Source organism: Numida meleagris, chromosome 1, assembly GCF_002078875.1.
Source record: "Numida meleagris isolate 19003 breed g44 Domestic line chromosome 1, NumMel1.0, whole genome shotgun sequence".
Lineage (NCBI taxonomy): Eukaryota > Metazoa > Chordata > Aves > Galliformes > Numididae > Numida > Numida meleagris.
In genome coordinates this window covers 34,584,513-34,611,957 of record NC_034409.1, presented here as the reverse complement: position 1 = coordinate 34,611,957, position 27,445 = coordinate 34,584,513, and the positions used below count along the sequence as shown (strand labels likewise).

Genomic DNA, 27,445 nt, shown 5'->3' with positions numbered 1-27,445 from the left:
GCCTGTGCTCAATTAAGTATTTAAACCGGCCACTAATAACTTCCTTCAGAATGAGTTCAGCCTCGTGAGCCGAGGGTTTGTCTCTCTACAGTTCTCATTCTTTGTTTACTTTTTTAAACTGAATGTATATGGTTATAACAATCTGCTTTCTTTGTGCTTGCTGAGGTCTTTGAGCAATCAGTTCCTTAGCTAACTGTTTACTATGTTAAGTTCTATTTTGCTCCCTTTGCAGTTGAGTGAGTGACCTTCAATTTCTCTGAGAGAGTAAGCAAAGCATCCTATTTGTCTTCCCTGCCTTGTTTGCTGCTGTACACAGCCTGTAAAAAGACACACCATAAACAGTTCCTATCTTGCCATTCTCCTTGGCTGAATCTTTAACCTGACATATGTTCCAGTGCATTACCCACCTATGGCCTGCTTGCTTGCTTTTACAGCCCAGATTTCCGTTTTGATTGACATATCCGTTGCTTTGAGTAGCTATGATAAGCAAAAAAGGCACATAGATATAATTACCCATTGCTCTTTTTAAAAATGTGACCAGCCTTCAAAAGCTATCCAACAGTGTGAGAAACTCACTGACGTAATGGTATTGCTGCCAGAAAACTAACGAGCAAAATGAGTCAATTGAGAGCATTCATGAACTACAAGAAAGAGAACCAGAGACCTGTCTTCGAAGACAGCAGCAGAAATAATACAATTCTCTAGCATGTTTTTCCTGTGATGAAGTAGCTGTTCCAAAAGCCAGCATTCTTTCATAGGCTGCCAAAGCTGTCGGAAGGAAACATCCAGTCGAAGCCTGTAACCGAGGACCAGTTTTCCAATTGCTTGGGCAGTTTCCGACTTGTACAGGTAGCAGTAAAGAGCAGTGGGTTCATATTTCATGGAGCTTAGGTTAAATCCAAACATTGATGAGGGTCTCTTGAGAATTCTTTGTGGGGTTGTGTATATATATGTATTTTTTCCCTTCCACAATCCTGGCGATAATCTGCAAGGAGTTCTTTGTTTGTTCCCTGTGGAAATTTTTGACTGGTTTATGTTTACAAAATCAGAATTAGAATCAGTGAAGCGAGACAGGGAAAGCATGAAAATCAATGTAGAGTGAAGGAGTGAGGTACTAACCTTTGTTGATACCAACAAAACCTTACCCGTTCGCCTCTGTTTGCTCTCTCCATGTAGTATGTGCTCTGTCTTCTCTCATTTTTTACGCTCTAACAGATGGGTTAACTCAGAGGATCTGTCTCTATAAAATAGAGAATCCATTCTAGTAGGTTGATGGAGTTAGTTGCCTGGTCCTCCCATTGGAGCAATTTGCTAACAGCAGGAGTATCCAGCAAAATGCAGTTCTTCACACGGACCTCCCAAGTTGTCCCATCTCTCCATCAGAGAGACTTTTCTGGGGCCTGAGGAAGGGAGAGTCCTTCTGAGAAAATAAAAAATAAAAATGCCATGTCTAGGTGGAACCCTGGAAACATTCCACAGAAGAAAAGCTCATTATGAACCCTTTCCTTACAGAACTATATGGCTAATCGGAAATACTTAAGAGGAAGACAGAATGCTGGAGGGGAAGGAAGAGTGGCTTGGAGTAACAAAGATCTGGATTCTTTTCCTTTCTCTTGTTCAGGCATTATAGGAGATCCTGAGTGAGAGACATAGCTGCTGTGCTTCACTTTCTCCTCAGAAAATAAAAACTGATTGATGCTACTGATGTCTCTCTGGAGAGATTATTTATTAAGGTTTAGAAACATATTTTAAGGAGGAGCCATGTGTTTTTTTTTAACAAATAAAGTAAGTGTGGCACACAATTCACATGGCTAGCACAATGCACCGGGTGAGAGTTAGCCTACAAGTGTAACTCTGACAGACTTATTCTGCATGATGTGCAGTGTTCTGGTTTCAGATACTGTCTTGCTGTCTGCATGTTTTTTTCAGCATGCGCACATGATAAAATCTCTCCTGGATCAGCTGACAGAGCTATTCACTGGCCAGAACTGATGGTGTTTGGCTGGCAATTGTTTTAAATTTCAATAAACCCTGGTATTTCCTCAAAGAATGCAATTTCTTTGGTTAATTGTTAAAGCTAGCAAGAGGAGAGGTGTACAAAGGCAGTTTTGATGCTGTTGAAATGGAATATTGGGTCATGCATTTGACTTGGCTTTCAGAACAATCGAATGGCTTATGTAGGGATAGGGGAAAGAATAACTTAAAAGTGCAAGTTGTGCACCTGGACTACTATGACATTTGTCTCTGTGTTCCTTAATACCTGTTTTCTGTCTTGAAAAATGCACACAGGAGTATTTTCAGACTAAGTATTTACAGACCCTCATCAGTTATATAAGTGGGACTGAAAAATACCAGGTTCTCACTACTTCTTTTCTCTAATGCCTGTTTCAATAGAGATATGAAGTCTGAGAGCGCTGCATGACTTCATACATTTTTTTTCCAGAAGTAATGATAAAGAAGTTACATGAAAGACCAATACTCAAACCCAATCTTTGGACTGAAAGATGAACCAGATAACTTAGAGATATATTTTCCAATTCATTTTTATTTGTGCTGCAAACTGCAGTACAAATCTGCTCCCTTGAGTTCCCAAGTGCCCATGCAACTGGAAATCTCAAAGGCACAGCCTTTGAGTATGGGTAAGTTTTCAAGAACAAAGGAAATGGGAAAGCAGCAGCCTGTTTGGCTTTGAAGTTGCAGGGCACCAATGAATCAACATTTCTGAGTGCAAGCAATTTTTAAATTCATTTTGCATTTAAGAGAAACGTTTGCATACAAACTTTCCAGGATGTATGTTAGTCAAAATGTATTGTGCTCCCCTAGAAAGAGCCAGGGAGGAAGAATATGAACTGCAACATTCCCTGGGCTTCTGCAATATTGCAGCTGCTCTCAATTAAAGTGAGCAGTGGTTTCTAGGGACTGTATCTATGGTATTTATCTTCCAACAATTTTTTATTATTTTGCAATGATTTCATGAATTGCCATTGTAGCTTAATAAAGGAATGTTACAGTAGTAACCATATTGTCTGCTTATTTCTTCCGTTGAGAATCCCAATACTTGTTATGTTACTGTCAGAGATTTAAGGTATAGCTGTCTATGAAGCACCAGAATATGAACAAAGGTTAAAAAGTGAAATCCTCATTAGAAATATTCATGCAGTAAGTTCCCAGAAATTACCCTCTGTTGAGGAACAAGAGGAGATAAAACATATATGCTCTCATGAGCCTGGAAAAAGGTGTCTGGCAAACCACAGTCACTATGTTAGGCACAGTGAGAAACATTAGACACAGGCAAAACATTATATTCAAAACTCTAAGTAACTGATGGGGTTTCATCCAGCTGCATTTCTGTACCCAGTTCTTCTGAAGTCAATGGACGATTTCCATGCTACTTTGGGTGACCAGACTGGGCACTGCCACGCAAGAGTTAAAAAGGAACGTTCTGTTTGCACAGGATGAAATCCACTAATCAGTTGTAATTCTATCCCAAATTCTCTTCCAAAAAGTAGATCTTTTCATATTTTTCTATTTGCCACCTGAAATTATTGATCAAGGAATCTGGTAAGCTGTCCCAAGACCTGTTATTGCATGTCTCTGCTTTGCACTTCTTCCCTGACTCTGAATGATATTTTTTTACATTTTACTGACCCTGTGTGAAAAGGACAGTCACAATCAAAATTTGACCAGTAAGACCTCTGTAATACACTGTATTGGTTTGTTTTTGCATGGCTTTAAAGAAAAAATGTTTGTCTAGAAACCTTTTCTCCAAAGTGAATACAAATTATCCAAAATGCTTGGTCAGAAGACAGTGTAGTAGACATGCCCATATAATCAGGCATTCCCATATTTGGATAGCTGAAAACACTCTTTTCACATAGCAGCTACTACAGAGCAAATGGTAGTGACCATGGGGATGAGAGTGCTCTTTCTAACCATAGCAGTCCAAGATGACCATTATTAGCCAACTGAATGTGAAAAAGTTCACTTTTTAAAATCGCATGCTGCATTATTCCATTTTAATATTGACATAATAAATAACTTCTAATTACATCACAGCAGTTGCTCATGTGCTGTAGCTGAAATATTCTAAAAATATTTTCAAGTTAAAACTTTCCATATACCAGGAAAAAGGTCTGGAACAGGGAAAGCAGCAGTCTGTGGTTCAGGATGTCCCTATCCGTTGCTTCCTGTAAGTACTTCATGCGCCTGCAGCCAGCCCTTGTTAACATAAATACCAGCCCTGATGGTACAGCAGACAGCTGATATCACATAAGAAAAGTATCAGAATCTCCAGAGCAGCTGAGAAGAAAAAAAAAAACAGAGATAAATTCGTGTCAACAGATGTGTTTACCACTAATGATCATGAAGCCATGATACCGTTTTAATTACCCAGATTTCTCTTTATAATGATGGCCCCATAAAATGCTGACTAAATAAAAACTAACAGCAATATATGTAAGATGGAAAGCAGATGGCTGAGATTTTTTAACTGGAAGCAATTGCTGGAAAAGAATGGTTGCTTTTGAATCAGTTGCCTATTTGGATAGATACGTTCTTTTAAAAAATGTTTTACTGCATGATTAGAAGGTTTGAAGGAGTCAAATGCCTGAGGAGCGTGCTAGCAGATAGAGAAACATGAAAGAGTGGATTCCCTTTAAAAACACTGGCCCAGATCCTGTGCTTTAACTGAAGGAGCAAAGGAGGGCAAAGCAAACTCAAGCAAGGTCTTGCATACTGCCTAGTACAACAGAACAAAATTTTGTACCAGTGAGTCTTGATGAACCCTTATGGGCATAATCTTAACAATAGCTGCCACCAATACAGGCTTTTTTATTATGTTCATTTTGGTTTCTTCAGACCTCAGTGCTGTCCAGCTCTTCAGCCTGGCTTTCTAACTCCTGTAAGCTCCATGATTCCCACATCCCTTGTTATACAGTACGGTATCTGAAACACAATAAAATCAATTATTGTTGTAAGAAAAGCTAAAAGAGAATTAAAGGCTGCCAAGAAATTCAAGTATGGTAAGAGAGAAAACAAAATTTTGGTTGTCTGGCTGCAGTCAAAAATTGAATCCCACGAGGTTCTAAGCAAATGTCATGTTCTTCAGCTGCAAGGCCATCTGCAGAACTCTATGGACAAGACCAATACAGCAGTTCACTTCTCTTTTTCCCTTTTTGATTCTTTCCCCCATATCACTGGGGAGGAGTGAGCAAACGGCTGCCTTCTTGGCAAAGCTGCAACAGTCCTTTTGGCAACCAATCCGGGGCTCAAAGGCTTGAGATAACAACATATCTGACAACAGTGTGCTAGAGACGTTATTTGTAATTTGTTGCAATTTTTATATTTGTTTTATGGTTGCTGGTTGGGATGTTGATTCATTTGCTTTTGGTTTTGTCACTGCTGTGCTTTGTTGTTATGATAGAAGCACTCTCCATGAGCCTAATCTGGTGTTTGTGCTCTGCATTGCTGCCATCCTTGTACTTCAGGAACCATCTCTTGGAAACTACTAACAATTATACTTTACCCCTTTTCTTCTCTGAAACCGTATCTGTGGAGGGGACAAGGAGTACCACCTTCCCCTTCTCCTTCAGGCCAGTTACAACAGTTCTTGTGTAGTTTGAATATCCTTGGGTAACTAGCATCTTCCTATTGCTATGTCGCCTGAATGTATTTCTGTTTTTTGTTAAGGTTAAACAACTATTTAAGAATACTACCCAGAGACCTGCCTTGAAGCAGGATAATTATAAGTTGCAGGGAGTGTGGGAGGATATGGGCAGGCATAGAAAAATGGGCACCCCCACTGTTTTGAAGTTTCACCCCTGAACAAATGCAGAATCCTGAAAAACTAGCAACATGCTTGAAAAATGGCATGCTGTCACCTTGGCAGTTCCAGAGATACACAAATAACTGCAACATGCTGGGGCCAGGCCCATGCCTACTGATCCATCTTCAACACAATTCAGCACCCTCAAGGGGAAGAGAAGGCTTCTGGATCCAATAGCAATGTGACAGGCCAGCCCACAATAGACCCTGCAGCTAAACTGAGCCCCACAGCAGGCACTGCAGCTAACCTGACCCCCACTACAGGCAATATGGCTAAACCAACCATTACTACTGGCACTGCGGCTAACCCAACTTCCACTACAAATGTTGTATCTGAGCCAGAGAGCCAGCTGTTGATGAAATCCGTCCCCACTATGGTCAAGGAGAAACAGTGGCAGCAACAGTCAACTGGTTTAGTAAGAGAAGAAGCTTCTCCTAAGAAGGAGCAGAAGGAAGCATCAGAAGAGGCAGGCTTCTTTTCCAGCCATCTCAAGAACAGGAGGACGAAGAGGCAGAAATCATAAATGAGTCAGTAACTACCTGATGCCTATCCCTGCATGAGCTGCGAGCTATGCAAAAAGATTTCAGGCGTTGTCCCAGTGGGCATCTTGTCGCCTGGCTGCTCCAGTGCTGGGATAATGGGGCTGGTAGCCTGGAATTAGTGGGCAGTGAAGCGAGGAAGCTGGAATCTTTCTCTAGGGAAGGAGGCATTGATAAAGCAATTGGAAAAGGGAGACAGGCCTTCATCCTATGGAGGTGGCTCCTGTTAAGCCTGAAAGAAAGGTAACCCCTCAAGGAAGGCATTGCAGATTTCTGGAACAAGTGGACCACCACGGACAGAGGCATCCAGTACCTGTGAGAATTAGCTGTGCTGGAGGCGATGTACAGCAGCTGGAATGATCAACTATCCAAAGATCCAGATGAAGTCCAGTGCACATGGTACATGTGGTGGAAGTTCATACAGAACACACCAGCACTGTATGCCAGGTCGTACACTGGACACATTGGACACAAAACTGTGGCAATATGAAGAGGATTTCTCTTCCTCTCTTCCTAGTTGGAGTATTCATATGTTCATGTAAATTCAAACCAGAAGACCCATCACTAGGACCAGAAGTAAGATCAGCCCTTCCGCTCTGTCCGGGGTTTCTTCCCAATAGAAACTAGAGCAGTAATTTTCCTGGAAGAATCCCTTTTGGCTGCTGTTTTTCCTTGCAACTCATGTACTATTGCTTCTAAGTTCAAGGTAGATTTACAGTCCCGCTTCCTCCTGTCCTCCCCGCAGCCATGCAAATAAAAGTACAGGCGTGTGGTGTGTACCTGCCATACCCTCTCTCCTGAGCAGGAGGAAACATACCCCATGCCCCGTGCCACCACCTGAAGCGCTATCCTGGGCTTGAAAAGCAAGTTTTGGCACTCCAGAAAGTACTGACTTATACAATGAGACTAAATTCTGAAATCACCTCATTGACACCTGGGCCAAATAGAATGGCGTTGAGTAGATACATCACATCTTCCACCACACATCAGCCTCTGAGAAAACTAAATGATAAAATGGACTGTTAAAAACTACACTGAAAGCAATGGGTGCTGGAACATTCAAACACTGCAATACACATTTAGCAAAAGCTGCCTGGTTAGTCTACACTTGGGGATCTGCCAGTCAAACTGGTCCTGCCCAGCCAAAACAGTTGTGTACTACAGGGGATAAAGTTACTGCAGTGAATGTAAAAAGCATGCTGGAGAAGACAGCCCGGGTTATTCCTGCCTTGGGCAAAGACAAGCCCATTCATGGAATTGCTTTTGATCAAGAACCTGGGTGTAGTTGGTAGGTGATGGGGAGGAATGGGGAAGTCTGATGAGTACCTTAATGAGATTTGATGTAAAGCAAGAATAGCCAACGATCTGAATTGTTTGATGCCAACAGTTACATGATGGTGTATGCCACCTCCGTTATAGCTGCTATATGTCATGTCCATGGTATTACAGTACAAGTCACCCAAAGTAATGATGACTGAATCTTGTAAGGGAACCAGGCAAGTGCAACGGTGATGTGACCAGAGCAGGCTTCAGCATGCAACAGTCCAACACCGTACTTCATCTCTCCTGCCTTGAAGGACTATTATGATTGTAATGATGAAGCCCAAAGTAATGTGCTAAATGAACTCAATGGACATTTTAAAGGGGTGGCTCAAAGACTGAAGGAATGATATCTATGTGTGTATACCAAAGAAAGGAAATAATGGTGGTGTTTAAGGAGGAAGTATTGGAAAGTGTGGGATCTGCACATGATGTAAATTGTATGGAACAAGGGGCATATATTGTCCTAGTTTTGGCTGTGATAAAGTTAATTTCCTTCATAGTGGCTGGTATTGTGCCATGTTTTGGATTTAGGACAAAAATAGTGGTGATAACACACTGGTGTTTTAGTAGTTGCTGAGCAGTGCTTACAAACAACCAAGGTATTTTCAGCTTCTCACACAGTCCTGTGTGCGAAGAGCCTGTGGGTGCACAATGAGCTAGGAGGAGATAGAATCAGGGCAGCTGACACAAAATGGCCAAAGGGATGTTCCATCGTGATCAGCAATAAAAGCTGGGGGGAGTTGGCCACAACATCTACTGTTTATTGGAGACTGGCTGGGCAGATGCTGAGAAATTATGTTGTGCATTGCTTTGTTATTATTTTATTTTTATTTTATTTCACTTTATTTTATTTCCTTCTTATTAAACTGCCTTTTCTCAGCCAACGACTTCCCATACTATTACTGTTTTCATTTCTCTTTCTCAACCGACCAGGGTGGGGATTAAGCAGCTTTATGGTACTTAGCTGCCTGCTGCGTTAAACCGCAACTCACCTAACCACGCATAGATAGCTACAATGTGAAACTGTAACTGATTTGATTGCTGATGCTGCTTTATTAGTCAGTGGAAATTAAGAAGGTATCTAAAGCATACAGCACAAGTAATGTAGAGTAATTGCAATCTCTTTCTCTCCTAAAAAGGAGCCTGGAGTGACTTTCTCTGTTATAAAGGGCTCCACTACAAGCTGACCAAAATAGGTGAGATGAATCCCTTCTCTGAGTTTAACACAAGTGCCAAGTGATTATACAGGAAACAGCAACAGGGAAGGCTCTAAATACTGCTGGTGAGTTTTCCTGTCTAAATAGCACCCTTTTAAGTTTGTGGTTTTTATGTAATTAATAAAAGTGAGTCTACTGGAATTTTTTACTCTGATATGGAAATTTAAATCCCTGCATCAGACCCAAACTTCAGACTCTCATTAGCAGGTACTAAACCTATTCCGGTGTGGATGAGAGACATGGAAGAATAAGTCTATCTCATAAAAGTTCAACAGTTTTCAGGGCAGAGCCTGCATCAGGATGAACAAACAGAAAGAATAAGCAGCACTGAGCTCTTGGAGTGAGCAGGAGGAATCTTCTACCACTCTCAAAATGGAGACAAGAGAAAAGGCTTCCTAAAAAAATGTGTTTTGGCAGACCCAGCTCAGGACAAATAGAAAGGAAGAGGAAATTCCATAATATGAAAGAGACTAACTGAGGATAACTTCTGCAAGGCAACAACTCACCAGGTTTTAAGAAAACTGACCTGGGAAAATGTTGGCGTGATTGACTTCTGCCTTATGTGCAGTAGAGAGAGAGAAATGATCAGGAGAAAAAAAAAACAACAGGGAATTAGGGAAATTAAGAGTAGTCTGTTTGTTTAGAGAAACAAAATTCTTCACATCAGTATGAAGTCATGGTGGGGAATTACATGCCATAGGATATTGTTGTTGGTGAAAGTTTATTAGACAAATTAATAGGGAAAGGAATCAAATGAGGGCTTTTTAATGTAAACACATAACCACTGACACAGGAAATCCATGAATGGCAAGTTGTTGGAGGCCAGGAGACAAGTTTTCTCCCTTATATCCTTCCCTATGCAATGGCTGTGGGGGGCAGGATACCAGGCCAGATGGATCTTTTGTCTGAGATGGAATGGCTATTCCTGTGATTTATCAAGGTATTTTTATAGTAACCACTCTATCAGAGTAAGTGTGATTCATGACATTTTTTAAAAAGCAGGAACTACATTTTGTCTGCTTTTTGGAAGCAAATGTTTGAAGATATTAAAAAGCTTTAGTCATGGATGCAGGCATATTTTGTTTAGTTTATTAAAAGTATTGGAGTATAGGATCATTGACTGGTGTACGAGGTAATTCAAAGATTTGTATTTCTGAACGGCATTCAATGACCTCTTCTGTACTATTGCTACATATTCAAAAAAGATAGTTTTAATTCTCATTATTACATGAGCTGTTTAAAAGGTCAAGATAACCGGGTAGTTTTCTGTCTCCTTTTATGGGCAAAAATAACTGAGATAACCACTGGTGGCTTTGTAAGCAAGGCCAAAGACATAGGCCCAGCAAAGAGTGAACAATCATGTTCCTTGCAGAGCAAGGTGGGAACATATTGGCAGCTTAGTAGTGAAGCAATGTCCACAGCTGCTGACTGCGCCATGCATGTTCTAAGGATAAACAGATTAGTTCAGTTTTGATTATCTATTAGTGTTGTACCTCTCGTGAGTCTCTGTGTGTCAAGGAAAATAATGTAAAACTATCAGTATCTCCAGAAATTCCCTTACAGAGCTCTCCTTTTTCCTGGAGTAGTAAGGGTTTCAAATATTTGGGAATTACAGTTTATCCAAAGCTCTAAAATGTTATTTAATACAGTTCAACAAAGCCAGACAGATGGTACTAACAGTACAGCAGAGACCAAAACCAACCAATGCTCAAAGGTTTCATTCTTTTTTCATTTTCTCTACATTAAGTTACCAAACTCATTTTTATATACATATTAGAAAAGTCTGTCTTAAAGTCCACTTGGAATGGAAAGGAGATGAAGATAAAAACATGAGTTATTACATGAGAAAATATGGATATGGCTCGGGCTTTTCCAGTGTACTAAACTATCATGGCACAGCTATCTGGCATAATTACCAAGGGTAGATATTTACCATATTACCACACCCTTCCCAATCAGGAAGCTTACAATGTATCACTGCCATCAATTCCTCCCTTACCATCTCTCTCCCATAATCCAAGCAAAAAAACTATGACAGAATATCACCAGCTCCTGCTTCCTTTTCACTTCTGGAAAAAAAAAATCAGGAATTAGATGTATGTGACAACCGGATCATTTCTGTCAAGACTCTGTATGTGCTTCCACCAATTTGTAAAGAGTGGCACTATAGAGTAATTGGCCATCAAAAGAAAGCAGAAAGGAAGGCAATTCAGTAGCTTCTAGAGCTCCAGATTAACTAATCAAATGAATTATTTTATAAGGCCCATCTTGCAAGAACCTAAGTTCTAGTCTCAATAGGATTTGTCTTTAATATAAAAAATTAGTCAAGAGTGAATCCAAAAAACCTTCATGGAGACCAATGAAAGTCATAAACATTTAGCAAGATGTGAAGCACTTGGGAAGATTTATAGGAACACTGTAAATGCTTCTTCTCACAGCAAAGGAAACACCATTCACCATTCATATTTGTTAATTTTGCTGTTTCATTGCTCCACCAATGTTTTAGCTGTTTCGAGTGGATGTCCCAACTTGCACACTTCTAAATTTAGTGGATTTCCTAAAATTATAGGCCTGTAATCTTTTCTGTTTCTACCTATTTGCAAAAATGACAGCAACCAGACAGCAACATATTTATTTCTATATGTTGCAGATTTATTGGATTTTAGGATTTCATTATTTATATATAAATATATATGTATTTATATATTTATATATTATCTACATGTGTTATAGATTTATTGAAGTGTAATCTCTTTTCTTGTTCTTCTTCGTACTCTAATTAAATTGGCATAACTGGAAGTTGAAAGTATCCCTGGAAGTTTGCCACAGTGACAAGAAGACCGATTACACCAGCCAGACAAACTTTCTGGAGGCAATAAAAACAAACCATATTCATTTAAGAAGCTCTCTTTCACTTGAGAGCTTCTCACAATTAAAAAAAAAAAAAAGGTAATGAGTTTAATTACTCTGAAATCTATGTACTTAGTTTATTCCACAAAAGCCACCAACAACAAATTTCTTCATAAACGATCTAATTTAGTGGCTTCATTTTAACTAGTTAACATCTTAGGGGTAGGGCAGAACTTCAAACAATAAGCATGTTTGCAAGATTTTTCTCATGGATTACACCAAAATGCCTAAATATGTATAGATGTGCTGGGGAACACTGCTATGTTCAGTAACAGCCTGCAGCTAATAGACACGGATTAGAAAGAAAGGAGTTACATTGTCTAGTCCTTTCTTCTTAAAGAATGCAATACATTAGTCATCTCTTCAGCTTTCTTTATGTTTACTTAAAAAATGCTATATTTCCATGGATAATGAGTTATTAGCATTACAGTACACTCTGCCAACTACCATCTGCAATTCTGTATGACTCTGCTTTCAAAAACTGTTCCAATGGAGAGCTCTAACTACCCCTGAAAACCTGGGGGAAATGTTCCGTTCAGCCAATAAGACTTGAATTACTAAATCCAGCTAGGTAAGAACTATATTCTGCTTTTTGGGTCTCTGAAGCACAAGGCAGGACGACAGTTCCACCAAGTGAAAACATTTTCTGAGATCCCTTGTTATTCTACACTCAGCAATAGATCTTTTAGTTACTGACTACATGAAAATCTGGTGTTGATCAATTTGTAAAGTTATGGAAAAACAAGCGCCATAAAGTATTGACAAGAATGGCAGCCTTTTGAGAATCTACAGGTGTGTTCAAGGAAAAGTCTACCATCAACAGCTTTTCCCAGCGCCATTCCTTCTTCACCTCTTCTTCAAGCTTCTCATGGCCATCTTTCCAAACCCATCAGAGAAACCTGAAGTCACCTGAGCAAGCTGACTCTCAGTATCCTGCTCATTTCTTCTGAAAGCATTCGTTTAGCAGTAAGCAAGAATGAGCAACTTTCTTAAAGGACAGTTGCGTACAGTGGGGAAAAAAAAAGAACAGCACTGCGAGCATTCAGCTGAACGAAGACTGTGGAACAATGTTCAACTGCACCATCTGTGGCCTTCATTTGAGTATGATTTCACAAGGGCCTGAGAAAGGGACCGGAATTCCTAGTGAAAATGCATAGCATGAAAAATGGGAATAACAGGTGCAAGTTACAGCAGCTTTACTCTCCAACACCTGCAACCAATAGACCAGAGAATGGGATTAATAGGAATCTCTGATACATGGACATTGTCCTTCTATACAGTTATATGCTGGAAAGTTTATTTCTGGATGTCTGTAATAAATGACAATAGCATGGAAGCCACAGTGACATTTTCCCAGTCACAGAGTTCTTACCTTCATTTCAGACTTTTCCCAGAGAATTTGCATTAGATAAGGAAAAGATTAGGAGGGACAGAATCTGAATGGGGGTGGAAAACAGATTGTATGTGTCTAGAACAACACCACAATGGGAAGCACAGACCAGCAAAGAGTATTAAGGCTGAAAAGAAACTGAGAAAGCAGGAGACTAATTGCTGAGGATGAAGTATGGGAGAGCATCTGTGTAATGGAGACAAGCTGAGGGCAGGATTAGAAAGATCATCGAAAAAAGAAGAAAGGTATGTGGAGCAATCATAACAGCAGTTTCACTTGGGACTAAGAGCATGTGAGAGCAGATGTCTGGAAGCAGACTCTGTACTAGGGTTCAGAAGAACCACAAAGGGGGAAGCAATGCAAGGCTATATTAAAATGGAATGGAGCAGTGGTATAGGATGCTTCTGAGCAATTCCATTAAAATAGAGGATTTTCTCCCACCTTGCAGAGGTCTAGCTAACTGCCTGTCACACTACAAATGATTATATATCAGGTTTCCAGATAAGTACAAATTAATCCCAGCACTTTTTCAAGAACATGATTTGATCGCTTTAAAAGTTGGAAGCAAGTGCTTTGGGAACAGTTTTGGGGCTGAAAACTATCTGTTCTATGTTTTATAAAACCAGTCCATAATGATTATTAGGCTCTTCTAAAGCATTTTTGTAATAACAGTTCAGAAGTTTAATACTTGCAAATTGGCTAGTAAGCTTGTATAATACTTTCATATAAAAACACATGGTGGGTGCATATAAAACAAAGGACAAACCATACTGGCCTTAGACAGGAGCAACTGCAGGCCGTTCAAACGTTCAGGTTTGGCTATCGCTGCATCCAAGCTGTTACCTGCAACACTTCAGAGTGAGGCCTTGCAAATGGTAACACCTCAGTGTAGTTCTGATCCTGTGTGCCATCTGTCAGTCCAGTCAGGCTGCTCACAGGCACAGAAGACTAAAGATATTCCTTCACAGTATTCGTTCCTTCAGAAGAATGAAGATATTCCTGCCACTAGGTCACAGTCAAGAAATCTCAACTATTAGAGCTGTGAAAAGCATGGTTACTAAGAATTAAATAATGGCAACTTATTTCACTTTAATTGTAATTCTCCAAGGTTTTTGTGTAGCACTCCTTTTCTGAGCTGTTTCAGTCTGTCAGTTCTGCTAAACACCTACTCGCTTGTCTGCCTGTCTATGCCTTCACGACTATGATGAGGCCATCAGTGGAAGATCACTGGGACTCTGAACAAATTTTAATGCAATTACTACTGATACCTAAGAGGGAAAAAGTAGCAATTGCCATTAACTATTACCAGTGTGTCCTGTCCTTACTAGTACTTTGCATTATTTTTTTCATATGCCACAGTATGCACTCACCTAGGCCATATCAGATAATCCTCTGCATTGGAATCATACATTCTGCTACAGTGCTGCAAAGATTTGAGTTTTCAGGAGCAGACAGGTATGTTAATTTAGGCTCAGGTTCTCACACATGTAGCTTGCAGCATTCTGACCCCTGACATAAGCTGATGCAGCCACTGATGGCCACCCAGGCATTCCTCTGGCATGGGAAGATGCCACTGCAGCCAGCTTCATGGCTTCTTTGGAGCTTCTCAGATACCATAAAGAGAACTCTGCCCATATCAGTTAAAGACACCCATCGTCTATTTCACATACCTAACAGACAAAATTGTCCTATTGTCTACATATCCACAGTTGAACTACTCGTCCAAAGAGGCACCCAGCTCAAGCAGATATACCACCAGACTGACATTAGTGAATTCTGGTTCAGATCCCTTGATACGTTTCCATCCAAATCTGTCTTTTGCAAGGAAAAAAAGTCCAAATTCAGTTAGATCTAATTTTATACAATGTTTCTGAATCTGCAGTTAAAATAGATCTAGGTTCTTTCTAGGTCCCGCTGCAGACAGACCTTGAAACTTTACGCAAATCTTATACACTCCGTTTCTGTTCTCATAAAAATAAATTATATCTCTTTTTCAGATATATTATAAAACTGAATAGTCTGTAGGGATCTCTGATTTCCTTGGGTTCAAATAGGAATATACAACATCTTACCACTGATTTGACATACTGTATCCAAATAGCTCAGCAGAGATGCAGTTCTTACCAACTTCCGTAAGACTTCCACAATGCATGACAGAATAACTTCAGTACTTGAAAGTGCCACCATATGATTCTTTAAGCTGTATGTGAAAAACAGAAGCTCTACGAGTGTTTGTTTGTGATTTTGTTGGTCAGCAGAAGCACTAAGTTCAGAAAGCCTCTGCTGACACTGTAACATGCCACCTGAGTGCTACCAGTGCTTCACAAATTGCCCTATAAAAGAGGGCAATTTTAGTAGGTGTGATTTTGCTAAACTTTCAGCATGTGCATGTGCTAGCGTAGTCTGTCAGCCCAATAAAATCTCACTGAATTGAATTAAAACTGAGCACTGACTGACCTGTGAGAAGTCTGCACACCAGCTATCTGATGCGGCCTGCAGTTTAGCAGTTAGACAAATGATTCATTGAGCAGGTCTCCTACCCTGTGAATCTTCATAATTAGTCATCTTTGTTTTTAGGAAGGGAATTCAAAATTCACATTTCCACTCTCCAGTGATCCCTCTCTCCAAAAGAAACAGTTCCAGGAAAACAGAGAGTCCTCGACTCCTCGAGGAAGCTTTCTGTGAGGAAGCTGTATGACTCCCTGATACACCAGGGAGTGAAAGAACCATGGTACATACAAAAGCCCCAGATTTGATACCTAGCGCTCCAAATACAGGTAGAAGATACACATGGCAGGACAACTATCAAGACAGGGACTCACTGGTTAAAGTCGAAGCAGGTCAGGAAGATGTATTATTCTTCCCAAAGCCAATTCAAACTTGAGCTTGTTAATTCAGCTAATGTTCTGATTGCTTTGGACAATAGCACATAACAAAGCTTTCTGCCAAAACTGTCAAATTTAGACAAAATGATAATCCTTTTGGGAAACAGTCATTGTATAAGCAGAAGATGTGGATATGAAGAAAAATATTTCAAGGAGTAAGGCAAGCAATTACTGGACAGTAACTAAAATTCAAAGGTTACTTTAGGCCCTCAAACATTTCAAAAACCCAACTCTCCTACACATTTTGAAGATAACCTGTTCAGCATTAAGACTTTTTTGTTTTATTATGTCTCAGTGCTGAATTCTGACTATACTTGTGATCAAAATTATAGTTATTTATAACCTGGGAGCACCCAGTGGTCTCAAAGAAGGACTTGGATCACATCAAAATATAGTGGCAAGACTCACTTTCTCTATCTACTCATATATATATATATATATATATATATATACACACAAATACAAAACCATATCTGATACCTGCTTAGTCCAGGAAGTTGTTTCAACTGGTGGAATCAGACATCTCAGTTAGCTTCTAGACAGCCTTTGCAGATAGCTGTGGGGCAGTCTGTCCACATTAAATTGCATTCTAGCCTCTAAAACATGGTCTTAAACTATAATCCATAATGAACTATGAAGCATCAGGTTATATTCTCTATCCAAACTACTCCTCTTTTAAAGCACTAGTTACAATATGAGACGTTTTTGTTATTGTGTTTACTTCACTTTGAATGTTTTGCTACATTCTTTACTATCAGTTGTTGGTAAAGTCTTCAGTGTCACAGTCTTAAGTGAAGAGGTATTTTCTTGGGCTGGTTTTGAGTTTCCCACCTTTTACTAGAAATGTCCCTTGTAAAAGAGGGCTCCCTGTCAAATCTAAGATTTTATGTAATTATTTTTTCATTATCATCTCTCTTCTTGGCTTTCTTAGTGGATCAGTTCCAAACCTTTCAGTCTCATTTCAGTCTTCCCGTGCTCCAGCCCTTCTGTTGCATCTCCATAATGTCTGTTTCCTTCTGGAAATGTCTTAACTAGAACCACATGTAATATTCATCATGACTGAGCAACAGAAAAGGTTACCCAGCAAGACAGTGGAGTCTCCCTGCTTAAATACAGTCAAAACCCACCTGGACATCATCCTGGGCAACCTGCTCTAGGTCATCCTGCTGTATGACCCCACTGTATGACCCCCAGAGGTCCCTTCCAACCTCAGTCATTCTGTGATTCTGTAACTCTAACTGGAGAAAAAAAAATGCAATTCGCCAACAGTGTGAAACATTTTCTATATTGTTCTCCAGATCATTCTTTACTAAACTTAAAAAGTTCATGCCTTGAAGACTTTACAACCTACTTAAAAGCAAGCTTTTTCACTGTCAAAATACTAAAACACACATGGAAGTTAGGGAGGAAAAATATGATGTTCAAGCAAAGTCATTAGGATGATAAAATGCTAATGTTATGTTAGTTCTGCAATTTTCTTTAACAGAATTTCTTTATTTATACTGGAAATGCTTAGGGAATGATTCTCCATCACCTTTGCACTGTAATAGGGCAGCTGGGCATTCCCCGATGTAGGAAATCCCTGCACAGAATAAGGCAGTGTAGGAGGCCTTCATAGGTGGCCAAGGCGGAAAGGAGCAAGTGGCATAGGATAGGCCCTTGGGAACTGTTCTAACTAGTGTAATTTAGAGCATTCCCGCTCTCAGTTATGCCAGGGGCCACTTTGGCATCAAATCAACCTAGAATCCATGGAGAAGAAAAATGGCTTAGAGCCACCTTCCCCCTCCCTATACACTGGGTCTGCACCATGTGTGGTTTGGCTGGCTCCGAGGATCTGTCCCCTAGATTTTTAAATAGAGCATTTAAGTTGAAGTTGAAAAGTGAAAGAAAACGGAATATGAAGAGTAAGAAGTGTAGGCAAGAGCTAAAGGGAGAGATTATAAAAAAAGGAGGGAAACAGAATGGGTGGCATTGGTAAGTGTGAAGCAGAGCTCACGTTAAGCAACCTGAAGGAGCACTGAGGAGGCCTGGGTTCACTTCCCAGCCATGCCAGAGACTTTTTAGAGCCAAGACTGGTCTGTTAGGGTCACTTTCAAAGTTACCATTGATCTTCTTTGAGCATCTACGCTAAATACGTTTAACTTACTCCCTGAGAACTAACCAATTTTGCCTGTAAGCACTGACAAGGTGTCTGAGGTCAGAAGTGCCTTTAGCCATAATTACAAATACTAGGGACATATCTGAAAAGAAAAACACTACTATTTTGAGAGGATCCACAAGACACATGAATGTATCAGCTCTGGTGAAAAGCCGTATGCATGGTGCTCAGGAAAAGATCTCAGAACTGTAGTTTCTCCTCCATCACATGACGTAAGAGGTCATGCTATATCACACTGCAGTCATGGAGGGCTCAGGTACTACTTTAAGTCTGTGTTTAGTGTAGCCAGGAGAGGGAGTAGGGAGTGCTTACACAACTGGGGGACTCTGATGTTTCACCTCAAAATGTCCATGTTTATCAAGATATACCTGGAGTCTCTCTGTGCGTTGGTTTCTCGTCTGCAAAACGGGAATACTACTACATCTCTAACAGTAGTGTGACAAGGATGTATTGAGGCAGAAGATGAGATATGTCCAAACTCAACAGCAACAAGAAAAAAAGGGAAAAAAATGATGGAACCTCAGCCTCAGATTTAAGAAAGACTTGATAAATAGACAAAGGGCAGTGTCACTATATTATGATTAAAAATGTACCCAAATGTTAAGCTATTAGTAGAACTTCTTTTTTAAGCCTGAAAAGTTGTTGATCCTATTGGAACCTTATGTGATACTTGACTTGTGCCCCGCTGTGCACCACCATATGCCAGCCAGGCCTGTTGTGTCTCTGCCTTTCCTTTTCTTCAGTCAAACCTTCAATATTACTCATGCACTTATTTCACCTTAACGATAGGGAAGAGGAAATGCTCCTTCTCTTCACTATTTGTGCCAAGGTGGTTCTCCTTACCCTCTGAAAAGAACTAGAGTGAGTCTAGACTTTCAGGCATGTGGAAAGAGGTAGGAGGAGTGCAAAGATTAATTCCCAGCATCTTCAACCTATCTTGTCCTGAAGCCTCTACGATAGGATGAGGTGTCCCAGAGATAAACTCTACTCTTCCATCAGGATTAACTGGTAAGAAAGGAGGAAGGGAAGAACAGAGACACTTTTATTTTTCATTTAAAGCCCCCTAAACCTTAAGTCCGTATCTAAAAGGTTTAATACTAGCGCAGTAGTGGTAAGGATCATGTAGGAGATCCATGTAGCATGTCTACTGCTACTGCTTGTCCTATTTCACAGTGGGAGATGATAGCGGGTTGATTTAGACTAGATATTAGGAAGAAATTCTTTACTGTGAGGGTGGTGAGACACTGGAACAGGTTGCCCAGTGAGGTTGTGGATGCCCCTTCCCTGGAAGCATTCAAGACCAGGCTGGGTGGGGCTGTGAGCAACCTGGTCTAGAGGGAGGAGATCCTGCCTATAGCAGGGGGGTGAAACTAGATGATCTTAAAGATCCCTTCCAACTCAAACCATTCTATGATTCTATGATGTCCAGCAGCCCTGAATGTGTTCCTTACAACAAAGAGAGGTCATTGTTAGAAGTGTATAGGGAGAGAATCCTAAATTCTCCTGACTCAGAGATCATCAAACTCCAAGTTTATGAGGGCATTTTCAAATCCCAAACCTCTTGTGCCTTTCTGCAAATGCTTCTCAGCTTAGGTCACTACCACAAACTGCACCCGCACCCAAAGCCCACTCACAAATTAACACTATTCTCCTTAACAGCCCATCCTAGAGCCTCGTTCTTCAGAAGTGTCAATCTTCAAATCACAGACAGCTTGGGTCTGCACGAAGCTGTTCCACCAAGTGCTTCCATGTTGCTGCCGTTGCTTTGCATCTCCCCCTGTGCTCTGTTGCCATTTTCTCATTAGATACCACACAGGAAGAAGACCAGCCCTAGCCTAGTTCTCCCCATAGCTAAACAAGGCAAATGAGCAAGAGAGAGTACAAAACAAAAAGCCCCAGTTACCACTTTGGCAGAGATTTTAAAACACAGAGTGTAATTATGAAAAGGTTACCCAGATGGGACCCAGAGGACAGTTAAGGGGAAGGAGAGCTGTCATCAAAGGGGAAAAATATCAGATGTATGGTAGCCCTATTGCTATAATACAATTCCTATTCCATGCGCAAATGTACAATGAAACGATAGTTCTCCTAGCCAGCATGGGCTGCATTAACTGGATGTAAGGAATTTTTTTTTAATAACCCATTCATTTGATAAAAATCCAGCCCCGGTGATCACACCAAGTATGTCACTAAAAGTCTTGTTCCTAACTGACCAAGGTTCCTGCCTACTTTTAAGTCTCTACCCCAATACACGAAAAAAAAAAAGAAAAAAACCTTATTTTGAGAATACAGTTACAATGTAGAACAATACGCAACAGATTTATCATTCCCATTTTTCCTTTGCATTTAAGAGCTGAAAAGGCTCCCAAAAATTCCATTCTGGAAAAGAAAGCAGAGAACATGTTACAATATAAAGGGTGAACTGGAAGGCTATGATCAACCGAATGGAAATCAGTTTTACAATGTCCCAGCACAACACAGTGTGTTACCCTGAGCTCCACCTGTGTTATGTGTCCACTTTAAATAACGGCTTCACTATGGCGAAGTTGGAAGCTTACTATTGCTGACTGCACAGGTGGAAAGCTAATTGAAGGTAAGTTATCATGTATGAGTTGAATGCTAAAAATACTATTACTTATTTTTAACAGCAACAAAGGCAAAAGCTATGGGAATGGCTAAAACCCTGCCCCTAGTATGACACAGCTGATGGTTAATGCGTCAGAAATGCCGAACTGACCTGTGGTTATCTTTTCACCTTTCCGCTGTCTGAATGCCTGCCCTAAATTACAGTTGCTGGCACAGCGCAGCATTCAAGAAAGCTTGCTCCATCTACATGCTTGCTAATGTGCTCCAGTTTTGTGCTGTTTTTTTTCACAGCATGAGAATCCCCAGAAGCTCAGGGATAGGTCAAGGCAGTGGCTTGTTTACACACTTCTCTAATGCCAGATGGGCATAGACTGGGGTAGGGAGAGTACCTAAACTCTGCTAGGCAGCTCTCACTGAACGCAATAATTTTCCCTTTGGCACATTTAGCTACGAGAGAAAAAATAATATGATACAGTCAAAGTGTATTATGTTCAGTCAAGGCATGCCAGTAAATCATATAAAGTAATAACATCACTGATCACGTAACGTTCAATCCATCTTTCTCACAGTACTAAAAAGTACTCACAGTACTGAGGCCACCAGCTGTGATAGGCAGGTCTGGAGGTGGATCTAGTTTTGACTACACGCAGTTTTTTGGCATCTTATCCTGAATATCTTAGAAAATGTCACGGACCGCTGTCAGCAGGCATAGTTACCCGCTTTCCCTCCATGACTGTCTGTCACAATCCAAGCACGAGAGCAGGTTTCCACGTCTTCGGGCATCCCTCCCACCCCGGGCATCCCTCCCGCCCCTGGATGCCGCTTTCACACGCTGGCAGACACCGCGGCAGCCCCAGCCGCAGCTGGCTCTATGGCAGATGTCCACACAGGGTTATGTATTGTCTTGGCACAGCTCGTGCTCCCCCTCCCTCCGCTGCTAAAACTGCATGCCGTAGTAGATTGCTTTGTACTACGAACTACGAAGGACAACATTCGGCTGGTGCCAAGCACCTTTTTTTTTTCCTTCTCTATAGTAACTCACACTGTAAACAGTACAGTCCTAAAACCGACCTAGGGACGACCGGGAAAAAAAAGGGGGGGGAAGGGGTGGGAGGAGAGTGCAGCTCTTCAGACAACGCAGGAGACATGAACAGCGCAGTCAGCAGCACCGCGCTTGACTTCGGAGCGTTAACGCCCCCAAACCTCCTCCTCCTCCTCCTCCTCCTCCCTCCCTCCCTCCCACTCCCTCCTTCCACAAAGTCTGCATTTTATTTATCGATTGGGTGCACTTTGGAGATCGGAGGGCTCTTCCCCTCACCCCCACCCTTCCACCCCTGCTCCTGAAGGAGGAGGAGGAGGAGGAGGAGGAAAGGGGGAGGAGGCAGAGCGCTGCATTACGAGCCGACGGCGCTCCTGCCCCGACCTCCAACAGCCCGATCCGCCTTTGAAGTTTCCCACCCCTCGACTTGAAGTGAGATCGATTACAGAAGAACAACAGGGACAAAGAATCCGCTGCTGTACGTGCAGCCACTTTCCCACGATCGGGCAGCCAGCTCGACAGCAGCGAGCGATCGCCGCTTCCCCTCCGCCCCTCCTCTGCCACCATTCAGAAAACCCGCAGCCCCCGCCCCGAGCCCTCCGCTTCGCCGGGGAGAGCTGGAGGAGTGGGGGGGGGGGCGGGTAGGAAGGCTGCCAAAATGAATCGCGTTGCTTCAGAAGGAAGGAACCGCGCACGGGGCACGGTGCAAAGGCAGCGCGGAGTGTTGGGGGTGGGAGGCAGATAAATGCAGCCCCTCGGGGCCGTTGCTCACTTCGGCCCGGCCGCGGGCGGCACTTGGCGGCGCTGAGGGCGCGGGGAGGCGGCTCTTCCCCTCCTGGCCCGTGCTGAATGGGGAGATTTGTTGTTGGAACTCGGGTTGAACCCATCACATGTCGGCTGGCTTTTCCAAGAAAAAGAAAGGCGGTTAATTTGTCACCGGGCATCCACTCCATTCATTAACAAAAAAAAAAAAAAAAAAAAAAAGGAAAAAGGCGGCTCGGTGCCGGGCTGCGGAGACCCCCAAGAAGGCGGCGGTGAGGGGGATCCCTCCTGCCCGCGCCGCGGTGCCGCCGGCCCTGCCCCCTCGCTCGGCGGCGGGCTCCTCCCCGCCAGACTGCGCGGCGTCGGGGCGGCGAGCGAGCGGGCCGCGCGCGGGCAATAGCCGCGGTCGCAAATTACTGCAGGAAGTGTTAGCCGCGCACCAGCTCCTAAACAAGATCGATTACTTTCCAGCGCCGCGGCCCCAGGAAGGGCGGCCTCCGCCCCCCCGGGAGGGAGGGCAGGGCGGTGAGGGGCGCTGCGCCGCGGCCCGGGGGAAAAGGAGCGGGGGCCCCGGTCGGAAGCGCCCCGCACCTCGGCTGCGGGCGGCGCGGCGCTGACTAAGGCGGGCGGCGTTCTGCGGGGGCTGGCGCAGGAAGCACTGAGTCAGCGCCGGGCCGGGGTGGGGGGGGCTCAACCCCGCTTTGCTGCTCGCCGTGCTGCTGCCCGGCTCCGGGAGTCAGGGGGCGGCCCGGGGGAAGAGCTGCGGGGCAGGAAGAAGCGGCGTTTCCGCGTTCGCTTTTGGCAGTTTCAACGCCTGAAGCGTCAAGGCAGGTTTTATTTGGTGATGTCTCCTAGTATTTGTGAAAGCAATTTAGTGCCTTGCTGATGATTACACCGGGAAGGTACATAGCTTTAAACGCGTGCGTTTATGTAAGGATGGTTACGTACCCACTGTGCGTGCGCATGCTTGCTAGCTGGCTGTGGGTCAGAGCGGGTACCCGGCGCACAGAACCGTGCTGCGCGTTGTGTTAGCGGAAGAGGCGTTCTTCCTGCAGGGAGTCAGTTGGAAGTGGGGTGTCATACACAATGTGTATTACATAAACATATTACTGAAGATAAAAATACCACCATTTTAAATGATTGAGTTGTGAAGTCAAGCCTATACCTAAATTAAGAGCTCAATCAAAATGCGTCTTCAGTCTGGACAGTTGTTTAATTTGGTGTTCACAAGCTTTTTTTTTTTTTTCTGCTGCACCTTCTTTTGATGCATAGGACTTTTTTTTGTTAAGCTCTTTAATAATTTTTCTACCCTTCTTAGGCATGTGACTTCCTATATTAACACATCTTCTTGTAAATGTGCAGCATCCCCAGACTTCTGATACTTAACCATCCATCGACCGAACACACGTCGGTGTTTAAAACCTGACATCCAGTGAGGTTCCTCATTGTCTTCAACATAAAATGCAGAGTTTGCCCTTAGCACTGCCTGTGCTGCAGGATCCAGCTCAGGGACTGTGTTGAAGTTACCAGCACAGGTGCTGCTAGTGGTGGTATCACAGCAGTGCGCTGCTGTGCCCAGGTTACCACCCATGGTAGCCCCTCAGTGAGCCTGGAGCAAACTTGCCCATCTGCGCTGAGCTGCTTGCTGCTGTATGCCTCAGTACAGGTTGCTCAGGTATTTACAAGAGCTGCGCTCCTGATGTCAGCACGTGTTTTGTCTTCGCTCTCCTTTCACACGTGATTCCTCTCCTCTGCAGCTAGGGCAGCTGTTTCACCTGACCAGCTTTCCTTTGCTTCCTCTGTTTTCCAAAATCACATACTCACACAATATATATGAAAGTGTATTTTCGCATTTTAACAGCCACTGGGTCGTTTTAAAGCTACAGAAGAAGACTTGGGCTAAATAATACAAAGACGCCTCTTACATGTTCCACATCATTAATTGATATCCGTTTTTTGATATCTGTCATTATTTTCCACACGGAGAGATAGATCTATACATGGTAATGCGTACAGTAATACGGAAAGCCAAAGCTGATAAAGTCTATTAAGAAAACACAGTGGCATTCAATATGCTGAGCATTACTGCAAGTCTTGAGCTTGCTGTCACTGTAGCACCATTAGTCTACATCCTTAATGTATGTCCCTTAACATACATCCGTACTCAATGTACCTTGTAATTACCTCATTATGGTTAACTTCTGCTGACCCCTGTGTGGAACATGTTAACACACAGAGCAACTGTGAAATACCTAGGGAAAAGCAAGGGAAGATTTTTCAGAATTAACTTATAACTCCATTTATGTGGTTTGTGCCACAAACTTACACTGTCAGACTTTTCTTCCACCTTTAATTCATTGCCATTCCATACATACTTCCTTAATCAGCAAAACAAAGAGACAGCTATAAACCAGTGCAGGTGAAGCAAGTCAGAATAACTCACCATTGTACAAGGACAAGGCAGTGATCAGACCTGGTGACTACCACTCAAAATTAAGTCCCTGAAATAATAGGTCAGAACTGTGTTTATGTGCTTAAACAGGGTTCTTCACAGCACAATTGTAAGAAGTAATTAGCAAAGTGTGCTCTACCACAGAGAAACCATTCATTGGTTTTCTCCCACTCTCACCTACCCCGAACTCCAGGTCAGTGCTGCTGTGCACAGGCATTAGGGAGGGGTTATCTGTTTCTGTAACACTTTCCTGTCCTACAGTTAATTTCAAGCCCATAGCACCGAACGAGCTAGACATTGCATTCCAAGGAACTCCTCCAGCCCTACATGCAGACATAATTATGCATCTAAATATGCATTATTTTCTGTGCATAAAATCCATCATCCCTGCAGCATCCAAAATTGATTACCCACCTATCCTTCCTGCAAACACACTTTGACGTAGCGGTATTAATTCACTGGACAGCTCACTTAGCTTCTGCTCTCCCTTTAGCTCTTCTTTTTGCAAGCCTCCTGTCAGTGCACCTATCTCTTGTGAAGTGCTGAGCAGGGAATTGGGCAGGCAGCAAGCAAATCCCAGGTGCCTGGTCCTTTAGAGGGATGCAACTGCAGCCCATCTGGGTGACTTTCCCAGGGGGCAGGTTGGAGACTGGGAGCAACCAGTCAGGGGAGCTCTTCCTACAGACACAGTTCATCCTTGCAAAACCTTCAGAAGGTCTGCAATCTGTAAGGAAAACTGCTAGAGCTGGCAACGCCACTAATGGTTCTCAGTTGCTCAACTTTCACTCTCTTGGCTCTTATAATGTCATTGTTTCCCCTTTCTCCCCGGTTGCCATGGAGATTTCCAAGCCAGACAACACCTGAATTTCTCCTACTAAAAGGAAAATATCATTTCAGGATTTCTTTACGCTTCATAAAGAAACACTGAGGGCCACACGCCCCTCAAGCAAGCTACAGTGTTGGACTGTGGTTCTAATGAGCGCCAGACTGACTGCTCCTGGGGAGGCTGCCCCAGCTGTGTGCTGGCTCCTGCCCTGCACCACCACCACCTCTGCAAGCTGGGGGCAAGCTGGGCTGCTGCCTTCCTCGCTACCACCCAAGAGGTTGCAAGAGGGCAACCAAGAACAGCCCCCACACTGCCCAGGAGTGGGAAGGGCTGGGGTGGGTTGGGCTGGCATAAATCACCAGGAGTTTCTACATGAAAAGCTGGGCTCTCAACAGATAGCATGCAACTTCTGCCACTTTTTTTTTTTTTTTCCACTAGAGCTTTTCCAGAGATCGCTTTTGTAGGGCTCTAATGGTCATGCATGTGTTCTGCAGAAGGGGAGGAGGTGTTAGAACGGAGAGATAGCCTTAAAGATGAGGCTTTAAATGATCATATTTCAAAATCTTTTGTCTCACAAGTTTCTTGGAGTCAGACTCCTGATGTTTTCATCTGTCGGGGGGAAGCTAGTGACTCTGAGCATGGTGTTTGAAATAAACAGTCAGATATCTCCAGCAGCAGTTCTCAGCCTAAAAGTCATGGCCAGAAGTGGGGTCATGGAAGTTACAAGTGGGGTCACGAGCTTGACAGAAATTAAATTGTTTATAGTAGCATCTGGGGTTGCAAGCCCAACAGAAGTGGAGCTGTAATGTGTAGTATTTGCCCATCTCCTGTATTTGTGTATTTTTTTCTGAAGTGCCAGCTCCTGGAGACCCATGATTTTCTATTTATATGCAGAGAACAGGGAGCACACGATCCCCTTCTAAACTATGGGTAAAAAAAAACACATGATAAAGTGAGATAAATGTGTCCTAATGGCTTAAAAGAAATCATTTAGGATAGGAAGATTGTGTTGTTTACATTTTTTAAATTCTTTTTATTGTTTTCAATGAACTGATGTTTCTTAGGATTGAGTTCAGTACTTTGGAAACCAGTGCTAAGTGGAAAGTGTTTCCAATTACATGAACGTGGGAAATTTCCTCCCAGGACAGGCAGCACCTTCCACCTTGTAACCCGCACAGCTTTGGTGCCTCTAATACTTTACTCTGACCTCTTTCAAGATTATGGCTCAAATGTTCTAGGGTGATGATACATCTAGTTTTGTTACAATCTTCACGATGGTGACAGAAACCTGAAGTACAGTAGAATCAGAGGTGATATAGTACATATTTACTGAAGTGCATTGCTAAAAGATTAATGTTTGCAAACAGTTTCAAAATCCTATGTTGGAGGTGAAATATCAAAAGAGTACAAATACTGGTTGTCGGAAAGTATGGATGCACAAAACAATCCTATTATTCTGCTACCAACAAGTTTTGGTTAGAAGTTTTATTAATAAAATATTACATTTTCATCAACTTTCTGGGTTCAGGTATTA

At 42.5% G+C, this 27,445-nt stretch overlaps 1 long non-coding RNA gene across 1 annotated transcript; it reads right to left on the bottom strand.

The window, feature by feature from the left end:
• Positions 849 to 27,445, bottom strand: LOC110392761. Its single transcript, XR_002434602.1, has 3 exons — positions 23,582 to 27,445; positions 4,766 to 4,944; positions 849 to 1,420 (listed from the first exon to the last, which is right to left on the bottom strand). It is a non-coding gene; the product is annotated as an uncharacterized LOC110392761 (long non-coding RNA).